This window comes from Notamacropus eugenii, chromosome 1 (genome assembly GCF_028372415.1).
Source record: "Notamacropus eugenii isolate mMacEug1 chromosome 1, mMacEug1.pri_v2, whole genome shotgun sequence".
Lineage (NCBI taxonomy): Eukaryota > Metazoa > Chordata > Mammalia > Diprotodontia > Macropodidae > Notamacropus > Notamacropus eugenii.
Window position 1 is genome coordinate 305,099,583 of NC_092872.1, and position 22,276 is coordinate 305,121,858.

The window sequence follows — 22,276 nt, forward strand, 5'->3', positions numbered from 1 at the left end:
AGTCACATTTGATATAAGAGTGTATGTGAAAATACATTGGTTTTCTTGGAATATCCTCTTAAATTCTTTCCAGCAATTAACAATGACCAGCTACATGACTAGAATTCATTTTATAAAAATGTACTAAAAATTTATTATATGCAAGACCTCTGGGCAGGGGGGGAATGAATGATACCAAGTACCTGGTCTGCTTCTGGTCCATGGTATCCAAGTGAGTTTGCTATGCAACCCATACCCCCTCCTAAAACAGAAAGGCTCATGTACCAATAGAATGGACAGTCTAAAAAAAGATATAACACATGTAGAGATAATTATAATACTGGATAGTATGTGGACTTTCAATGAGAGACATAGGCAAAGTGCTTGAGAGTTCACAGGAAGGAAAGATCACTTCTGTCTGGGTTTCAGAAATAATAATGGTAATAATACTATTCATAATCATAATATTTAATTTAAGGTTTGCAAAGCAAACACATACTATCTCATTTGATCTTCACAAAATTCCTTTGTATAGGTAAGTGCTATAAGTAGCGTTGTCAACTACTCCTTCAGATGCTATAGTCCCCTACCTCCTCAACAGAGCTAATGAGAACCCAGAAAAGAAAGTTCTTGCCACTCAAGTACTTTGAGTCTTCAAATGACTCATCATCAGAAATAGAAGTGGTTTTGTCAATGGAAATGAGACTAAATAAGAATCATCACAATCTCTTTTTTGTCACTACATCATAAGGACCAGGGATTTTTTATCTAGCATGCAGGTAAAACTTTCAATACGTGTTATCTCCCCCATTAGAACATGAGTCCCTTGAAAGCAGGGGCCTTTTGCTTTTCTTTTCATATAACAAAGGCTTAATAAATGTGGTTTCATTCATTTATTCTTCCCATTTTGCAGATAAGTAAACTGAGGTTCTGGAAGGTTGTGACTTGCCATAGTAACAGTTAGTGGACATTCAGAAGCCTTGCAATTCCAAAGTCCCCAACGATTTCCAACTCAACCACACTACCTCTCCAGAACATAATATATGAGCTGATCTTTGAAGAATGGGTAGGGATTCGATGGATAGAACTGAAAAATAGCATTTCAGTTAGATGGATCAACATAAAGAAAATACTGAGGAAAGAAGGTTTGTGTTGGGTATAGGGAGGATTCATAGGCACTTAATAAATGTTAGGTTACTATGTAGTCCAGTTTAGCTTCGGCTTAGGCGGCATATGGAAAGGTAAGTTCTGGACCAATTTGTTTAAGGTCTTGAATGCCAAGCTAAGAAGCTTGGATTTTTGTGACCAGGTAATCAGTTGGGTACCAGGTCTAGTATCAGGAAGATTCATCCTACTGAGTTCAGATCTGGCCTCAGACTTATAAACTGTGTGACATCGAGCAGGTAACTTAACCCTGTTTGCCTCAGTTTCCTCATCTGTAAAATGAGCTAGAGAAAGAAATGGCAAACCTCTCTAGTATCTCTGCCAAGAAAACCTCAAATGGGGTCAACAAAGAGTCAGACACAGCTGAAAAATGACTCCCCAACAACAAAGAGAGAGTAAAGTAAAGGAAATTGCAGCTAGTATATTCATGAAGCAGAAAGTTGATCAGAACCTGAACTAGGATAGTGGCAGAGGAAACAGAACAGAGAGGAAGAAGGAGAGAACTGGGCACTGATTGAATGAAAGAAATAAGTATGAAATAAGAAAGGAGGGAAAGGTCAAAGGCTACTCTGACATATCAGTTGCTACTAGTGACCAACAATTTTGTTCCTGCCTTCATTCCCTAAGCCCCAGTTCCAACCTCGTCCAAGTTCATAGGATCATAGATTTAGAGTTGAAATGAACCTTAGAAGTCAGCTAATCTAATACCATCATTTACCAGATGGGGAAACTGAAGCCAAGAGAGGTTAACACAGATAGTGAGTAGCAGAGCTATAGTTCAAACCCAGGCTTCTTTCCAACCAGGTGGTTTAATGGACAATGTTCTAAGCTTGGAGTCAGGGAGAACTGTTTTAGAGCAAAGAGAGCTGCGTGTGCAATGAGGAGAGTTGGGTTTAAATCGCAACTCTGACACATTGTGTCACTAGGGACAAGTCACTTAATCTATGACTCAGTTTCTTCATCTGTAAAGTGGAGATAACAACGCTTGTGTCAACCTCACAAGGTTTTAATGAGAATAAAATCAAGAGAATACCAGTCCTAAAAATGCTATAGGAAATTATGTTATTATGTTTGTTTAGTATTTTATAGTGAAGAGAATTCTTGCTGTATTTAATTTTTTCCTGATAGTCACCAGGTGAAATAATCAGAGTAAATGTTATTATCATCATCTTACAAAACAATGGCTCTGAGAAATTAAGTAACTTTCCAAGGTCACAGCATGACCCTACTTAAGTCTTCAAAAACTAGGTACGGTTTTTGTTCCAATCAATATTTATTAAGCACCTACCGGGTACCATGCACTGTGCTAAGTGCTGGAAATACAAAAAGAGGCAAAAGTCAGTCCCTGTTCTCAAGGAGCTCACAATCTAATGGGAGAGACAACAAACAAACAAACATACAAACAAGCTATATACAGGATAAATAAGAAATAATCATCAGAGGGAAAGCGCTAGAATTAAGAGGGGCCAAGGAAGGCTTCCTGTACACGGTGAAACTTTGGTTAGTTCTTACAAGGTTTTCCTGCAAAGTCAGGGAAGCTAGTAGGCAGAGATGAAGAAGGAAAACATTCTAGGCATGGGAGACAGCCAGAAAAAATGTATGGAGCCAGGAAATGGAGTGTCTTATTCATGGGAACAGCGAGAAGACCAGTGTCACTGGATCAAAGTGAACATGGCAGGGAGTAAAGGATAAGAAGAAAGGTTGTTGTTGTTGTGTTTGCCCTTTGTTTTCAAAGAAGACCATGACATCAGAGAAATGATGACATGACTTGCACTTGACTTTGTTTTGACTGAGGGAGGGCTGTGCAAGGTCACCAGCCTCACTTTCTCCTCCTGAGCCATCTGGATCCAGTGACCAGATATTCATCAGGATGACTGGAGATGACCTAGGATGCAATGGGAGACCTTTGCCTTTTTAGAAGAAAGGTAGGAGGGAGTTGTTCAGATAATGAGAGGATTTTACTTGAATCTTGTAGGCAATAAGATGTTGATTAAGGGGAGGTGGCACAGGGTAAAGACCAGTGCTTCAGAAGAATTATTTTGGTGGTGAAGGATGTATTGGAGTGAAGAAAGGCTTAAGGCAGGCAAACACACCAGCAGACTCTTGCAATGGTTCAGGCATGAGGTGATAAGGACCTCTATCAGTGTGGTGGTGGTGTCAAAGGAAAGAAGGGAATGAATTCAAGAGACATTGCAAAGGTGACCTTGGGCAAGTTACTTAATTTCTCAAAGTTTCAGTGGAGCGACTGTAACCCTGAGGAGAAGAGGACAAAAGTGGAAGCCCCTATTGTAGACAGCTTTTTCAAGGAATTTAGCCACAAAGGACAGAAAAGATGGTATCTCTTATGACTTGGCTGCCTTATCTTCAACTTGTCCTATGTCCCAAAAGCCTTAGTGTATTTTAAGTTTTAATTACTCCAGAAGCACAAATCTACCAAAAAACCCCATTTGAAACATTAATATTTAAATTATAAAAATATTGATCTATTTCTCATTAAATTGACATAACTACCATCTTATGCTATATTTCACTGTGGTTGATTTTCAGACTTTGTAAAATCATCAGCTACTGCATAGAGCCTGAAAGGACTGCATTTGTAATCCTAGCCTGAAAGGACTGCATTTGTAATCCTAGCCTTAAAATCATACAAAGGACAAAGTTTTGATGCATTCACAACAGTTTTCATATGACCTACAAGAAAAAGTCTAATGTGGATTCAAATTTAGCTACCCAGGGAATGCAGTTTTATTTTTCTCCAAAATTTCCATCTTCATTCAGAGAGACTGAAAGAAAAAAATAAGATAAAAGTGTATCATTTAACTTTCCCAGAAGTAAACATAAACATTTAAGTAATTAGACTCCCAAATTATGTTTTTGTAAATTTGTAACATTTACACTTCCAAAATTCTTCTAAAGTAAAAACTACACTAAAACCTCTGGGACACCTTGTCTGTATCCTGTGGTCTGATGCCTCATCTGTTTTATGGGACTGCCTCCCAAATCATCACTCTGTGGTTCATTTTGCTCCACCCAGATTTCCATGGTAATCCCAAAATATAGGTCGTATCTAAGCCTCCACAGATGTGGGTAAAAGGGCCAGACCTCATGTGTAAGCACTCAAATTAACAATATTGAGTACAAGACAATCTGTTTGATCCTGCAAAATGACACAAAGGACTTGCAGCATCCCATAAATAGTTGATACAATTCTTAGTCAAAGCCAGATATTCCATTTAGTTCTTTTTTTTTACACAGGGATCTATGCAGACCTCTAGCATTACAGTATTACCCTAAGGGTTTGGACTCCCCTTAGAAAGGAAATGAGTGTGGGGTTGCTAAGAGACAATCCCTTTATACTCCAATGAATTTCACCCTCTGCCATTTGCAGTTCTCGAATGTAAGAAACCCAGCCAATCGGCACTACATCTCCATCTTATGACCAGCACATTTGCACCTCTTTCTCTCTGAAATCTGAGTATGTAACATCCCCAGTTGCCTAATCAAATCTCTTTCCTCCTCTCTGAACATTACCCATTCTTCCATCTCCATCAACCTCAGCCCTTCTTCTCCTAAGTCTTAATCCAGCTCTTCCCTCATTTCCCCATTGTGTCCTGTAAAATGCATTTATAGTGTTAACAGGCTTCCCTTCATCTTTTCCTCTTATGCTCCTTCCTTCTCTGACATTCACGGAAACCTACTTTCTCCAAGAAAACATTGTATGGGATATGTATTCTCTCATGTCTCCCAAAACACTGTTCCAAGAGGGAAAGTAGGCATGTTCCTTGCTCCCCAATGCCAGTTCTAAACCTGGCCTCTGCTTGCATGTTTCAGAAACCTATCTTCCTTTGAGGTTTACTCCAATTTGATTTATCACCCTTTTCTGATCCTAAAGACAGTTACCTACCAGTCACCAAATCATTCTCTATTATATAAGGAGTTCAACAATTGGCTCACATTCTTTCCACCACAACCTCCCTTCCCTTACATTAAGGAGATTAATTATAAATATCGACAGACACCCTAGCATCCTAGTTTATTGACTTCTTCAAGCTCACATGACCTTCATCCTACTTCTGCCAAACACAAAGATAAAAGGTATTCTTAGTTTTACTGTCACACACAAATGTTCTGCTTCTATGACCAAGAGCTCTGAAATTCCCCTACCTGACCATAAACTCCTATCATTCCATCTTTCCCTATATCTCACTTATTCTTCCTCCTCATTATCATCATTGCCATCATCATCATCATCATCATCATCATGATGTCAAATCCCTATAATCTTCAGTGTTCTCCCAGATCATTATTCCAGCTCTGACTTCACTACTACCTTTCCAAACTCAACCTGTTTAGCTTTTCACTGTCCTCTTCTCTTGTATCCCTTGCTATCTTGTCCTGTTCTTTCACCAGACTTCAGCTTTGGATTCCTCTTGCAATCTTCCTCTGTTCCTAGTCATACTGCAATACAATTCTGGAGGAAGTCACCCATCCATTCTGACAGACTCCATTACAAATTTATGTTATCCACAAGCATGTGAAGATTTCCCCCAGCAGAATGGGTAGATGAGAACAATTTGTTCCAATGACATGAAGGCAGCTGAAGCAGGCACTGTGAAATGCTTAGAGCTTGGTTAAATGCTGAAGATGCCAAGGTCATCCACTGCATCACAGGCCATCATCAGTTATCTTGACTTTTGTCCTGCCAGTGGACTTCATCGACTCTGAGAGAAAGAGTGAGGCTGACAACTTTGTGCAACACTGCCTGTGAAATTATTAGTCTTCCTTGAAAATGAAGGACAAACAATAGCTAACTCTCTCTATAACAAGGCAATCCTTCCACTTTTTCCTAATTGATCCTTTTAAAAAATCTACCATCTGTTCCAGCATGGCATAGTGGATAGAGAGATGATTGCAGAATCAAAAAGACCTGGCTTCAAGTTTTATCTCTGATTTATCCAGGTTATTTTTCTCACTCTAAGTTAGCCCTATACTGGCAGCCAAAAATACAAAACCAAAACCCAAGGGAAATCTTAAGCTGCTCTAAGATGGGGGTCATTTCCAAGAATAAAAAGCAATAGTCCCACTGTACTCTGCTCTACCAGACCTCCTCTAAAGTATTGTGTTCAGTTTTGCAAGAGATGATCTAAGGATATTGATAAGCTAGAGATACCCAGAAGAAGGCAACCAGTATAGTAGAATGGTCTTGAGTTCATGACATATGAGGAGAGGTTGAAGGAAATGGGAATGTTTACCCTGGTGAAGAGAAGAAAGGGGTGAGGGTAATAACAGTTCCCTGTAGGTATTTGGAGGTCTGTCTCATACAGGAAGAGATTAGACTTGTTCTGTTTGGCCCCAGAGGGCAGATCCAGTAGCAATGGGAAGAATTTGCAGAGATATTAGGTTTAGGCTTGATATCAGGGAAAGCTTCCTTACAATTAGAGCTGTCCAAAAATGGAATTGCCTGCCTTGAGGGCATTCCTTCCTTTGAGGTCAAGCAAAGGTTGGCCATCAGTATGTGCAGTACATTATGTTCCAACAAGGATTCCTTCCATGTATGGGTTGAAAAAAGATAGTTCCTGACATCCTTTCTAACTCTTAGATTCTATGAATGTATTTCTTTTGTTGGATCATGATCCAGATCCCACTTCCTGAGTGTATCACCAGGTTCTGACCTGAGTCCTCTCTATATCCTCTCAGGGTTCTCATCTGTTCCTGTGAATTTAAATACCATTCCTACACAGATGACTTGTAGATCTATACATTGAACCCTGAACTTTGACTAAAGTTCTAATCCTATATCAGCAACTGCCCACTGGACATTTCTCACCAAATATTCAAAGGCATTCCACACTCACCATGTCCAAAATAGAAGAGAAGGGGGTTGGTTACCATATTGCATACCACATACCTTTATACCTACTATGTATATATACTTCTAATTTACCTCTATATGAATGTACTGTCACACACACACACACACACACACACACACACACACACACACACACACAAAGAATGCATACTCCTTGATTACAAAAACTTTTGTTTTTATCTTTGAACCTCCAGCACCTAGAATAGTGCCTGACACATAGTAGATACTTAATACATGCTTCAAATGATAGCTCTATCCTAATGGCTTGACCACCTTACAGAAGGAAAACAAACCTGGGGATGCTAGACATGCAGCTGTCTTCCCCATTGAACCTGCATTGTCTAAATAATTCAAGGTAATAGCAGAGGTTTGCTCTCTACAGCATCAATGGCTTAAGTCACTTATCCTCTTTCTCCAGGTCCATGTGTTCAGGGCAATCCTCTCCTCTTCCAGAGACTTTAGTCCAGGCTCTTTCACTATGCCAGCACTGACTCCAGTTGCTACTATCCCCTTTCTCTAAAAGCCTGGTTACCTGAACTCTTAATGTTCTCTCAGATAGCTGTTCCAACACAGTCTCCAACTGCTGCCGCTTCTATTTCCAGGGGTCCAAGTTCCACCACCTCTTGGACTATGTATGGTTGAGAGACTCCCTCAGTTACCTGTCCATAACTGTCATTAGTATCATCCAGGGTGGCAGGGAGGCTATGTGCATGCATAGATTTTACCACCCCATCCCCTGCCCATGCTACCCCTCTCTTAGGACCCAGGTCAGTTCCCAGCTCTGTTCCATTTCTGTCTCTCAAACTGTCCATTCTGGAGACTTCCAAAGAAACCCTAAACAATTACTCATCAGTACGGAATGAATTCAATTCATGTGTGAATATCGTACTCAATCACCTCAAAGGAGTATCAATTAGTGTGTACCTTCCTTCCACCTAGAGATACAATCCGTTCCTATACCTTTGCAACAATCTCCTGGGATAAGAGATTTAATCACTCCTAGAGAGTATCTTCAGTAACTATCCTTATGTCATGATAAAAGTCTCAAATAATGGTCTCATACTTTTACTGTCTTCAGATTGCCAGAATTTACTGATAAATCTTCTGCCCATAGTCTTCCCAGAAACAATGAATACTAGAAGAAGAATTGAGGTGGAGAAGAGAGGCAGTTACTTACTAAAAAGTTAGTAAGTTTTGGTTGCTTTGAGAGGAAAAAATCCTTCATTTTTATGAAGAAGTATCATGCATATTTGTTGAACATTTTCTTCAAAGCATATCATTTTGCATTATTTATGTCATCATCTTTTATTCTCCTGAGGTATAGCATAATTGTAAATGGTAACAGAAGAACAAGGGAATGTTTCCTTCAAATTTGATCTGTTCTGGTTGTCTTTCTAAGATGACTGGAAATGCAAGAGGCCCAAACTCACACATCCTGTTGACAACAATTTTCTAGTTCATTAAGAGAGCAGATGAGATCAGGAATAGAGGAATTATTACAAAAATTCTGCTTCTGGGTGGGAAAGTGGGTATAGGAAGAGGTATGCAGGAAAATGCATCAAGACATGTACCATAGCAGAGATGCTTCTTAGTTAATAGAAAGATTCCAGAATGAGGACTTGCAGAAGTATTTCAGAGGCTTTTTAGAAATGTGTCTCCTATGATTATCTCCCTCTTGGTTATCCTAATTTTTCTTTCTATTGCAAAGAAAAGGAAGGTTTTGACACTGATATTCTTTCTATGGGTTTTCCAATATACCAAAATCTACTAAAATGTGTGTGTGTGTGTGTGTGTGTGTGTGTGTGTGGTGTTTTTAGCAAAATATCACATTCAGTTAACAAGGTTGTTTTTTCTCTACAAAGAGATATGTAGAGCAAGTTTAATTTTAATTTGTCTCAAAATGCTATATGCTTGCGAGCCTCACTCCTCTCCCCTTTCCTGTCTTTAACATTATCTATATTCAATAACAAAAAAATTTCTCCTCCTAAACCACAATGGATCAAGATGTCTTCAGGAAAACACGGCCTTGATTTATGCATGGGAAAGAGATGGCCTTTATTGGTTTTTCTGCCCACTCCTTGGCATACAAATCCTGTCACATTATAGTTAGGCATGAGTCATTCACTTTAGTTGAAGGAGAAGCATATTCTTTGCCAATACATGAATCTAACGCTCCTGATTCTGAAGAGATTTCCAGATATGACAAAATTTGTTAACACAAAGGAGGCTGAATTACTCTCCTGCCCCACTCTAAGATTCAATGGCACCTTTCTCCACCTTGCCCAACCCTTACTTCCAGAAACCTTTTATGATCAATTCAAATGTTTAGAAATGGAGTTCTATTACTTCTTGTGGTTCATCAGCCTCATAGAGAAAACAAAATAAAACAAAAACTCAAGATCATTCACTAGTGAACTGAACTACATTTTTCACTCAACTTTTTAAAAATTTTATTGATGTTTTGTATTTACTTAACTATTATTTCCCAATATAATCCCCTACCCTCCACCCAAGTAGGCATCTATTACTTTTTTAAAAGACAAATTTCTAAAGCAGTTCAGCAAAACAAATTGGCATAACAAGCAAATCTGATATTATTTTCTGTGTTCCACCTCCATACTCTCCCACATCTATAAAGAAAGGAACTAAGATATTTCCTTATATCTCTTCATCAGGGCCAAGTTTGGTCATTATGATTATATAGCATTGAATTTCTTCCTTTTTTGGGGGGGGAGGGGGGAGGTAATCAGGGTTAAGACACTTGCCCAGTGTTACACAGCTAGTAAGTATTTAAGGCCACATTTGAACTCAGATCCTCCTGAATCCAGGGTCAGTGCTCCTTTCACTGAGCCACCTCACTGCCCCTGCATTCAGTTTCAATTAAAATAATTTTGGGAAAAAACATGTTAGTGACTTAGATGGGTCTGCACAATTTACAAGGACAGTTGTAGATAGATCATGCACCTAGAAGTTGGGCAGAAATTTTGAAATACATACATAGGAGAGGAGAAAAAACTTGAAAGTCAAATGCAATTGAAAAATGAAAAAAATGGAAGGGAGGCAGTGATGATAAAGTACTTACTTCAGGTAATAATGAGAGAAGAAACAAATGTCTCTTTAGAATCCCACTATCTTCAAGATTCACAGAGGAATAAAATAAGAAAAAACACAGGGGGTGGTTTTGTTCCATATGAAGAGAGGAAAGAAATGGTGGTGGGGGGGGGAATAATAGCAAATAAATAAGGAAGAAAAGTTGGAGGAACTTTTTTTTAACATAATCAGAGCGATCAAGAAGAACATACAAAAATGAACCTCTTGAACCTCACTCTTATCTGAACCAAGTAAAAGAAGGTTGAACACACAATCAAAAAGAGTGATATAGAGATCAAGTAAATTCAACAGGGAAAGAAGCAGGAACAAGGAAACAGGAGATTTGGGTTTAGGAGGAAGGTAGAACCAGAAAGGCAAAACAACATTGAACTTCAAAGGACTGATCATAAGCTGGTTCAAAAGGAGAGAAAATATAAGAACAAGTGATCAGAATTTGGACTAGGTTAAGAGAGGAAGAATAGAGGAGTGGGATCAGATCAGTTCAATTATAGATTTCTATTGTTAATCACATTACTTTTCTTTCACCATCTGTGTAAAGAAAGAGAGAAAAGGTTTCTTGAAAGTATGAGTATATGAAATATATAATTAATATATATTATATAATTAAAATATAATATAAATAAATATTTATTATATAATATATAAATAAAAGAATAATTAAAAGCATGAATGTGAATGGGATGGACTTGCCCATAAAATAGAGGAGAGTAGCAGAATAGATTAGAAAGCAAAATCCAGCAAAAAGTTTCATGCAAAGTTAAAATGAAAGATTGGAGAAGAATTTATTATGGTTCAGAAGAATTTTCAAAAGGAGTAGCAGCAATCATTTTCTCAGACAACAGTAAAAGTAAACATGGGAGAGATGAGCAAGAAAACTACATTATGTTTAAAGGAACCATAAATTTCAAAATTTATCATATATATGCATCAAATCAAACATATCTAACTATTTAAAAGAAAAGCTAATTAAATTAGAGGGAAATAGAAGATAAAACTATAATAGTTCAGGATCTCAATATGCCCCTTTCATATATAGAAAAATCTAATTTTAAAAATCAATATAGAGGTTAAGGAGCTGAATAGAATTCTAGAAGAATTAGATATGATAGGTTGATTAGTGAAAGGGAATAGAAAGTTATCTTTTATTTCTCATCACTTCTTAGTATCTTTACAAAAATTCCCCATATGATAGTGCATAAAAACTCCATAAAAACAGAGTAAAGCAGAAATATTAAATACATCATTCTTTCCTGGTTACAACATGATAAAAATTATAATCAATGAAAGTCATTTTTAAAAGATCCAAATTGAAATAGAAACTAGAGAATTGGTGGAACAAGGAAGGAATCATAGAAGTGATAGCTAATTTCAATGAAGAAAATAACAAGAATGAGACAAGATACCAAAACTTTTAGAGTTTAACCAAAGCAGTCCTTAGGGTAAATTTTATATCTCTTAACGCATTCATCAATAAAAGATGAAAAGTGCAGATAAATGTACATACACACACACACACACACACACGAATAACAAACATGAAAAAACAAAACTAATCCCTCCAAAATTAAGATTTTGAAAATAAAAAGAGATAAAAATTGAAGACAAAAATTATTAAATTGATTTTTAAAAAACTAACAAAACAGAGAAACCATTACTAATTTTATTTTAAAGAGAGAGAAACCAACTAACAATAGAAGAAAAGGAAGTAAAAATTATTAAGAAATAATTTCATTTAACTATATACCAGCAAAAGTTATGACTGAAATGGAATGAATGGATATTCACAAAAATATAAAATATTAACATCACCCAAACAAAAATATAGGGAATTTAAAGAGCTCCAACTCAGAACAATGAATTGAACAAGCCATAAATAAATTCCCAAGTGGGAAAAAACCAGGACCAGTGGATTTACAACTACATTCTAATATTTAAAAAAAAATAATTAGCTGAAATTTTACTTAAATTATTTACAAAAATAGGGAGAGAAAGTATCTTATCAAACTTCTTCCGCAAGATAAATGTGGTCCTAATACATGAACCCAAGAGAGATGTCAGAAAAAAAATTGTTGCAGACAAATATCCATAATGAATATATTTCCAAAAATATTGACTAAAATATCATTAAAGAGGACAAAGAAACACAATAAAATGATTATAAACTGAAAAGTTTGGTTTCAAAGAAGGAATTCAGGGTTAGTTCAGTATGGCAAGACTATAAATGTAATTACTGTTAATATTAGCTGCATTAAAAACAAAAAGGAAAAATCATATGATTTAAAAGCTTTTATAAAGTAGAAAATCTTTTAATGCTAAAAATGCTAGAAAGCATAAGAACAAATGGACCTCTCATTAATATGGTAAACAGTATTCATCTAAAACCAATTACAAAACACCCTTTACAATCAAAAGGTAGCATAGTTTGTAATGGAGAAACACTTGAATCCTTTTCAATAAGATCAGGGAATAAATGAAAATGTTCATTGTTACCAATACTATTTAAGATCATTCTAAAAATATTAACTATTATAATCACATAATAAAAAAAACTGAAGAAATAAACAGGCAAAAAAAAGCATTATATATAATTGACATTGTAAATTATGTATAATTATATCCTTCTTAGTTTTTAGAGATAATGTGATAATTTACTTAGAGAACCCTAGAGATTAAAGAAAATAGGAACAATTAGTAGTGTCATTAAAGTGGTAAAATATAAAATAAAGCCACAAGTATCACTGAACTTTCTATTCATTACCATCAAAAATCAGCATATTAGAAAAAGAATTTCCATTCACAATTATTACAGAATGTATAAGGTATCTGTCTATTTACCAAGACATACACAGGTATTATATGAATACAGGTACAAAGCACTTTTATCTAAAGAAAATAAGACTTAAAAATAATTGTAGAGGAATTAACTGCTCTAGCATTGCTAGGTTATGATAATATAATATATGTATATATCATATAGATTCATTTACATATTTAATGTAATAGCAATCAAACTGACAATTACTATATAGAATTAGACAAAATTCAACTGACAGAAAAAAAAAGATCAAGAATTTCAAGGGGAAAAATGTTTTAAAGTGGGAAGAAACAGGGCCTAGAAATATTAGATCTCAAACTATACTACAAAATAGTAACCATCAAAATAATTTGGTATAGACTAAAAAATAAAAAAGTTGGTCAATGAAACAGATTAGATATATATGAACCAGAAGCAATTTAATATAGGAGTCTAACTACTGAGGTAAGGAATCATTATTCAATAAAAACTGTTAGGAAATCTAGAAAGCAATCTGGCAGAAATTAAACAGATCAATATCTCATACCATATACCACAATAAACTCCAGATGGATACATGAGCTGGGTATAAAAGTTCAGATCATAGACAATGTAAAGGAGAATGGAAGAAGACACTTTTCCCCAATTATGGATGGTCAAAAAGTTGTTGACCATACAAGGATAGGGAGGATCCCAGGAGATAAAATGTAAATATTTTATTACATAAAACTGAAAAGGTTTTTTCACAAATACAATCACTACAGTTAGAATTAGAAGGGAAACACTTAATTGGGGAAAATATTTTTAGCAAATTTCTCCAGTGAAGGACATATAACCAACATATACAGAAAATTAATGTAAATAAATAAGAATAATAATCACCCTTTAATAGTTAAATGTTCAAAGGATATCAATAGGCAGTTTTTGAGGGAAGAATTTCAAACTATCAACAACCATTTGAAGAAAAATTTGTCCAAATCGTTAATAAGAGAAATTAAAATTAAAATAACTCTGAGGTTCCACCTCACACCCATCAGATTGGTAAAGATGACCAAAAAAAAAAAAAATAAGATAATGGAAACTGTTGAAGAAGCTGTGGAAGGTTGGGCACGCCAATGCACTATTTATTGGTGGAGTTAAAATTGGTCCATCCACTCTGGAAAACAACTTTGAACTACACTTTAAAATGTCATTAAATTATGCATACTCAGTGGAAGACAATCATTCTATTACTATCCACGAACCATAAAGAGATCAAAGCCAAATGTACAAAAAGAAAAATATTTATAGCACCACTTGTGGCACCTTTTGTTGTAGAAACAAAAGGAATGAATTACGGAATGGCTAAACATATAATGGAACATATGGTTCAAAAAGAAATTACAAAGTAATATATCCAGTGAAATCTGGGAAAATTTGAAGTAGAGTAAAGTGAGAAGAACCAAAGAGATTATTTATACCATGATCACAACATTGCAAAAGAAAACTACTTTAAAAGACTTAAAAATCCTGTCCATTCAATGACCAGTCATTAATCAAGAAGACTAATGGTGAAGCATATTTCCCATCTCTTGGTAAAGAAGTGAGGACTATAGGAATGGAATCAGATATGCATTTTCTGACACAGAATATTCTGTTTTACTTGACTATACATATTTGTTTAAAGAAAGTATGGAGAGAGGGAGTTGTAAAGAGAGTGGAAGGGTGATGATAATGATATACAAAAAAAGAAGGTAGAAAAGAGTACCAAAGAAACATTTTAAAAATACACCAAAATGAGCACAAGGAAGTTCAGTAAGGGACATGAAATAGAGTGGCAATGTTATTACTACTATGCTAAATTTAAACTTCCCCAAAATAAAGGCATTTAATAAATTCATGATTTTATATACCATCCCTTTTCTGACCCTCTTTGTCCATAGAAACATATTTATTGATGTATTTCTCATTCATAATAAAACTATTTTACAAAAAGGAGTAGATGAGATGGTCTATAAAGTACCATTCAACACTAAATCTATGAGACTATGATAGAACAGTGCTTTACTTTTAGCCTAGAATCAACAAAAGCAATAAAGCCATTGAAAAAATAAAGCTCAGCAACCCAAGTTTTCCTCTACTCTTTGACACTCCCGTCTTCATGTATCTACTTTTCCTACTCAGAGGACACAATAAACTCAAAGCAAGATATTTAATAAAAATGCATAATAAGAAAAGTAGCAATTGAACATTCCTTGCCAGACCCTACACTATGTTTTGCCTTAGATGCTGTCTATACCACCAGAGGAAGAAGTAGATAAGCCAAAAGATGTTTTATGAGGGAATACATACAAGGAAAATATGGAGAAACAACTCATGCCTCTGATGCTGGACAACAACATGTTGTCCGAAGATGCTGGTTTCATGCGTTGCTCCTTGCTACCAACATCTTGGTTTTATTTTTTCATAACCACCAGTGGACAACCTCAGCTTCAACTAGCTAGATGGATTAACTAGAACTCTTCCCTGTTAAGGAAATGCTGAGAGCTTTTTAGCTGATAGCTTGAAGTTAAGGATTATGGGCCATCATACTCAGACAACAAAAACCAAGTGAGAGCGACCCCAAAGTTACAGCCTTTTCTTTTATCCTCCTCCTGTCTGGGATTGAACTGAAATCCTTTGTAATTAGGAAAATTGGGATTGTAAATTTCCAAAATCTTCTCTGATTATAAATGAATTTGAGCCAAAATAAAAACTAAGTGAAAGAGACCAGGTCTTTGTTCTCTACCTACCTAGCTCACAGTTATGCATTTGTTATGTATCAGCAAAGTCCATTAGCTTTACTGCTCTATTTGGCCCTTTGAAAAACTTCCCTATCTCCCTACATTCTCAGCACAGTGATAAATTTCTAGCCCCAGAAAATTACATGGGGTATATTAAACATCTGTGGGTGTTCACCATTTAAGCAAGATAAATCAACAATTAGCCCGATCACGGATAATCATGTCAGGTATGTAGTACAATGTACATGTGGGTAACTAATGCATGCCATTCACATAAAATCTGCTTCCAGCAGGCATTACTGCATGTGACCAGCATAACATATGGCAGATGATTAACAGAATATATAACCATATGACATAGTAAATTAATTAAACAAAACAATACAAAATATATAGCATCCCATAACAGCATTGCATACAGGAACCAACCATATATCACCCGCAGAAATGTATTGCAATAAAACATGCAAAACATTGTATATTTGCATATGCAGCAGGAAGATTACATCAATAAAAGTATGTTGCTTAATACTTGTGGTTGGAATTGACTCATATCAGTTCTCTGGCAGTTTAGGTCTGATAATGGAATGAAATAAGATACTCAGATGATTCAACAGTTAACAAAAGGAGATTTACTTAAACCATTCTTAGCAAGGATATCCAGTGAAGGTGGCCAAGAAGTTAAACAATTAGCCTGAGCTAATCAAGTCTCAAGATAGGTTTCAAAATCTTTTAAGGAAAAGCTAACATAACCTGCAAGAGTGGGAATGTCAAGCTCATTTTCACTTTCTAGCCTCTCTGGGTACCCTTTGTTCCCTGAGTGTCTCCATAACTGGAACGATGTTTCAACTCTTCCTACCTTAGCCTCATCTAAAGAGACAGATCAGGCATCTCTTACTAGGACCTTATCAATGTATTTTCTTAGCCTTTATCAGGTAGCAATACTGAATTTCTTCCTCATATGAGTCATCATTCTCTGATCTTTTGTTCAGTTTGAGAGAACTCCTGCAATTGGTAAATAAACTCTTCTCAGAGTGAGTTTGCTGATTCTCTGTTGTCCTCTCCACTATGGAGATCTATGCTAAGATTGTCAGAAAGTGAGTAAAACCCATGCTCCCAGAGGCCTGCAGTTCACGGAGACCTTTGCTACAGGATATTGGAACGGTGAAGAAAATGCTATTTCACTATGGCGTATTAGAGATTTTGGTAACTTACGCTTTTATAAAGGGTTTGAAGGTGTGTTATAAGATGAAATCCAGCACCATAGTGACATGAGACTTGAAAGTTTTTGACCAGGAAACAATTGTAGCTGTTTCATCTCCATCAGTGGTGTTAAACTCAAACAGAAACAAAGGCCACTAAACCATACATAACAATTCCAATGGGCCACATATAGACTTAGAAAATCACCTATTAATATGATCTGTGCTTCACTATATTTTTACTTATTTTGTTAAATTTTTCCCAATTATATTTTAATCTGGTTACATAGCACTTGGGAGCGTGAGGGGCCATGTGTAGCCTGTGGGCCTTGTGTTTGACACCTCTGGCAGAATGTGTAACAATTTTTCTTCACCACCAAAATAATCAGACTCAGAAAAGCAGAAATTGGCAAGAGACCATTACTACATTCATCCAAGCAGCCTTTCCTATAGGAATGCATGACAAGTATTGCATGCAATAGTCCATAAATTGTGACTGTTGGGAAAGATGGCAGAAAAAGTCTCTTCAGAACTGATTCCTGAGAAACTTTATGGACTACAGAAAACACAGGCAGCAGTATATTCCTTGCAGTGACCTTCCTTCCAGCTCCTAAGATTTTCACAGTGGATTCAATTGGACAGATAAAGATAGGGCATTTCAGACAGCAAAGAAATGAACCCTCTCAGATAATGTCACTGACTGGTAACAAAGTTTCACTCCACTGTGTTGATAGACATTCCAATCAGCAACACGTTGTTTGTGGTCAAGATGGAATGTTGAGTATTTGGGATGTTGGACAAGGTAGCATGCCAGTGTCTCTACTGAAGGCTCGTTTGTTTCTTGTTCTGAAAATGAATCCCTCTATTGCTGGAGTACCTCCATAGACCTTCCAGAAAGAATCCTCATTTTTTCACTAATCTAGAAGTAGTACATCATTACTTAATACTAAAAGTAATCAGCTTAATGTCATTCAATTCCTGGCCCAGCACTGATCTTGCAAAAGACTGTATTAAGGTCACTAGCTTATTGCCAAATAAAACATTGTGAATAATTCTGACATTTTAGGATCTTGACAACTTTTCTCATGATAATATTATGAAGGTAAGTCTCACCTCAGAGTTTGATTTGCCTCTATTTTAATAGTATCAGCCTTTTGAATCCAAAATTATAAGTAAACTTGTCATTAGAAACCTTTATTTCTAGTGTGAAATCACCAAAAATGAAAGGACATTTTGACATTTTGACAGTTGGGCATACCTATTCCTTAACTATAAGACTTGGTGTCTGATTATAGAAAAATTAGAACATTCCAGACTGCTAAAGACATCTTTGAGCTACTGTTCTATGTTTTAAGAATCTCAAACTTCTTAAACTTAGCTATAATCATCCCTACATTGCATTTTGCCAATGCTTAAGAAGCAAGTATGAAAATGTATAAGTTGATTTTCTAAAGTTTTGGTATGTGAAGATTTTGCATGATGAAAAGAATATTAATAGCAACACAAGGCAAAAAAAAAAAAAAGTGATCCCTTGTGCTCCCTTTTCCATTATGAACCCAAAAGACCTCCCCCTTCCTTGTTGGTGAGTTTGAAGCAACCATTCAACAAATATTCATTAAAGGCTTACTATAACAAAGGCACTTAACTAAGCCCTGATACTAACAAACCAATGCCAACAGTAGAGGAATGTTTCTTTACAATGATGGTGAGCAGGCTGTCAGTTTCTTAGGTTTTTTTTTAGTCACTGACCAAAGGGATCTCTTATTTTATCAACTCCTATTCATCAATAATTTATTTCCTTCTATTCAAATTCTGTTCCCCTAAATTAAATGTGTTATATTTGCTTTCTTAAAAGGAAAAAAGTTAATTGGAACAAATGGAGTAAATATTGTTTTCAAAGACTTTGAGCATGAAATATCAACATTTTAAAAATGGGAAAATATTCTGATTTCCTTAATGGTGCTTTTAAACTAAATATTTTCATATGCCTAGACGAAGAAAATTTATTTTTGGTTGAAAAATTTAAATTTTTTGCTATGAAAATTTTTTGAAATTTCTTAAACTTCCAAAATTTGATTATAAATATTTCTCTAACAGTACCTTAGTTAATTTAAACTCTTTCTGTTCCCTAGTCATGCATGCATACATACATATATATATATATGTTGGATAAAATAGTCACTAACCACGGAAAAGCAAGGTCACAGAATCATAGAAACACACAATTTAAAAGCTATAAGGGGCCTCAGAGGGAATCAGATCCAACTCCTACCTGAAAGGAATCCCTATTATAAGATACCCTACAAGAAGACATCCAATTTCTGCTTGAAAACTTCTAATAAGAGGGAAACCACCACTTCTCAAGGGCAACCTTCTTCATTTTTAATTATCTTTAATTTTTAGGAAATTTGGGTTTTTTGTTTTTTGTTTTTACACTGATCCTAAATGTGACATTTCCATTTATTGCTCTTGGTTCTACCCACTGAGGCCAAATAGAGTATATCTGATTTCTCCTCCAGCTGAAAGCCCTTCCAATATTTGAAAACAGCTACCCATGAGTCTTTTCTTCTCTTGGCTAAATATCTAAATAGTGATTCTTATCTAACATGGACTCAAGGCCCTTTACCATTCTCTTTGCCCTACTTTGGATGCTCTTCAGTTTATTAATGTTCTTCTTTATGGCACTGAAAATTAAACACAATACTCCAGATATAATCTAAAGAGTAGAATGCAAAGGGACCATCACCCCAATAATCCTGAAAATTGTGAGTCTTTCAATGTAATCCAAGCTTACATTAACTGTATTAATGGCTGTATAACACTGTTGATTTATACTGAGTTTGCACTCCACTAAAAACCCCCAAGATCTTTCTCTCGAACTTCTCCATCTTATACTTGTAAAACTGATATTTTGAAGACAAGTGTAACACTTTACATTTATCCTTTTTGCATTTCATTTTATTAGTTTCAGCCCAGTGCTGATTGTTACAATATTTTTGGATTCTGAATGTCGTTCGGTGTTAACTCTACCTTCTACCTTTGGATCATCTGCAAGTAAGATTGTTGTTCTTCATACACTTGAGTAAGGCTTCTAGGTGGCGCGATTGTTGGAGCACTCTGCCAGGATTCAGGAAGACCCAAGTTCAAATCCAGCCTCAGAAACTTTCTAACTGTGTGACTTTGGACAAGTCACTTAACCTCAGTTTCTTCAACTGTTTGATGGGGGTAATGACAGCATGTATTTCAGAGGGTTTTTATGAGGATGAAATGACATAATATTTATAAAATGCTTAGCGCAGTACCTGGCACATAATAGGTTTTTATAAATGCTATTCCCCTCTCCTTCCCTCCACATTTCTAGTTTTATCATATACGTACATACATATATATGTATTTGTGTGTAAACATATAGACATATAAATGCATGTGTGTATGTATATGTAATTAACAATACCCCAGCCCCCAGCTTTGATATATTTTGGCCAAGGGAAAAACCCCACCCTGTCCCTGTCTTATACAAGGTCTCTTCCTGTGAGCAAATTACTTGCAACAAGTAATAATTTTGATAAGGTTTGATTTTGTGATATCAGTAGTTATGCATGCATGTTTTTATGACATTAGTTTGATTAATGACATCTGAACTTGACCATATAAATTGAACTGATTTCCTTACCTTTAGTTGACAGTTGGTCAGTGTTGTGCTATATATATGTTTCACTGCTCTTTTGTTGTTTTTAAGAATGGATACTACTAGGAAATATGTGAAAACTGCAATTCTTAAAGAGGACAATTCAATGACTGTTAGAGATATCATGGTTGTTGGTAAAAGGAATTCAAACATTTCAAAAATCAAGCAAGTCTAGACTATTTGGGAAAATTGGGGAAGGAGTTCTCCCAAATTCTTTTTATGATATAAATATGGTTTTCATACCTAAACCAGGAAGAGCCAAAACAGAGAAAGAAAATTACAGACCAATTTCTCTAATGAATATAGATGAATATAATGAATACAGATACAAAAATTTTAAATAAGATTATATAACAATAAACATTAAATAATTTAATAAAATATTAAATAAGATTATATAACAATAACTTTATTGATCATATCAACAATAAATCTAACAGAAACCACGTGGCTATCTCAATAGCTGCAGAAAAAGTTTTTGACAAAATACAACACCCATTCCTATTGAAAACATTGGAGAACATAGGAATAAATGGAATTTTCCATAAAATAATAAGCAGCATCTACCTAAAACCTTCAGCAAGCATTATATGTAATGGGGATAAGTTAGACGCATTTCCAATAAGATCAGGGGTGAAACAAGGATAACCGTTATCACCACTATTATTCAATATGGTACTAGAAATGTTAGCTGTAGTAATAAGAGAAGAAAAAGAAACTGAAGGAATTAGACTAGGCAAAAAAGAAACTAAGTTATCACTCTTTGCAGATGATATAATGATATACTTAGAGAATCCCACAGAATCAAGCAAAAAACTACTTGAAATAATAAACAATTTGGCAAAGTTACAGGTTACAAAATAAACCCACACAAATCTTCTGCATTTCTATATATTACTAACAAAGCTCAACAGCAAGAGATAGAAAGAGAAATCTCATTATAAAATATTTGGGAGTCTACCTGCCAAAACAAACCCAGGGACTATATGAACATAGTTACAAAGCACTTTTCACACAAATAAAGTCAGATCTAAGTAAGTGAAAAAACATCAGTTGCTCATGGGTAGGCTGAACCAATATAATAAAAATGACAATTCTACCTAAATTAATTTATTTATTCAGTGCTATACCAATCAAACTATCAGATAATTATTTTGTAGTGTTAGAAAAAATAATAGCAAAATTTATCTGGAAGAACAAAAGGTCCAGAATATCAAAGGGACTAATGAAAAGAAATGCTAGGGAAGGTGGCTTAGCTCTACCAGATCTCAAATTGTATTATAAAGCAGCAATTATCAGAAACACTTGCTACTGGCTAAGAAACAGAAGGGTAAACCAGTGGAATAGGTTAGGTACCCAAGAAAATCTACTCTTTGATAAACTCACGGACCCCAACTTCTGGGATAAAAACTCACTTTTTGACAAAAATTGCTGGGAAAACTGGAGAACAGTGTGGCAGAAACTAGGCATAGACTAATGCCTGACACCATACACAAGAATAAAGTCCCAATGGGTACATGATCTAGGTATAAAGACTGATACTATAAACAAATTAGTGGAACAAGGAATAGTGTATTTATCAGATTTATGGAGAAGGGAAGAATTTTTGACTAAACAAGAGATAGAAAACATTATGAAGTGAAAAATGGATAGTTTTGATTACATTAAATTGAAAAGTTTTTGTACAAACAAACCCAATGCAAC

General features: G+C 35.4%; 1 pseudogene; it reads left to right on the forward strand.

Moving 5' to 3' along the window:
• The first annotated feature begins 1,212 nt into the window (after window positions 1-1,212).
• LOC140517222 (nucleoporin Nup43 pseudogene) lies at window positions 1,213-17,932 on the forward strand (annotated as a pseudogene).
• The last annotated feature ends 4,344 nt before the right edge of the window (window positions 17,933-22,276 follow it).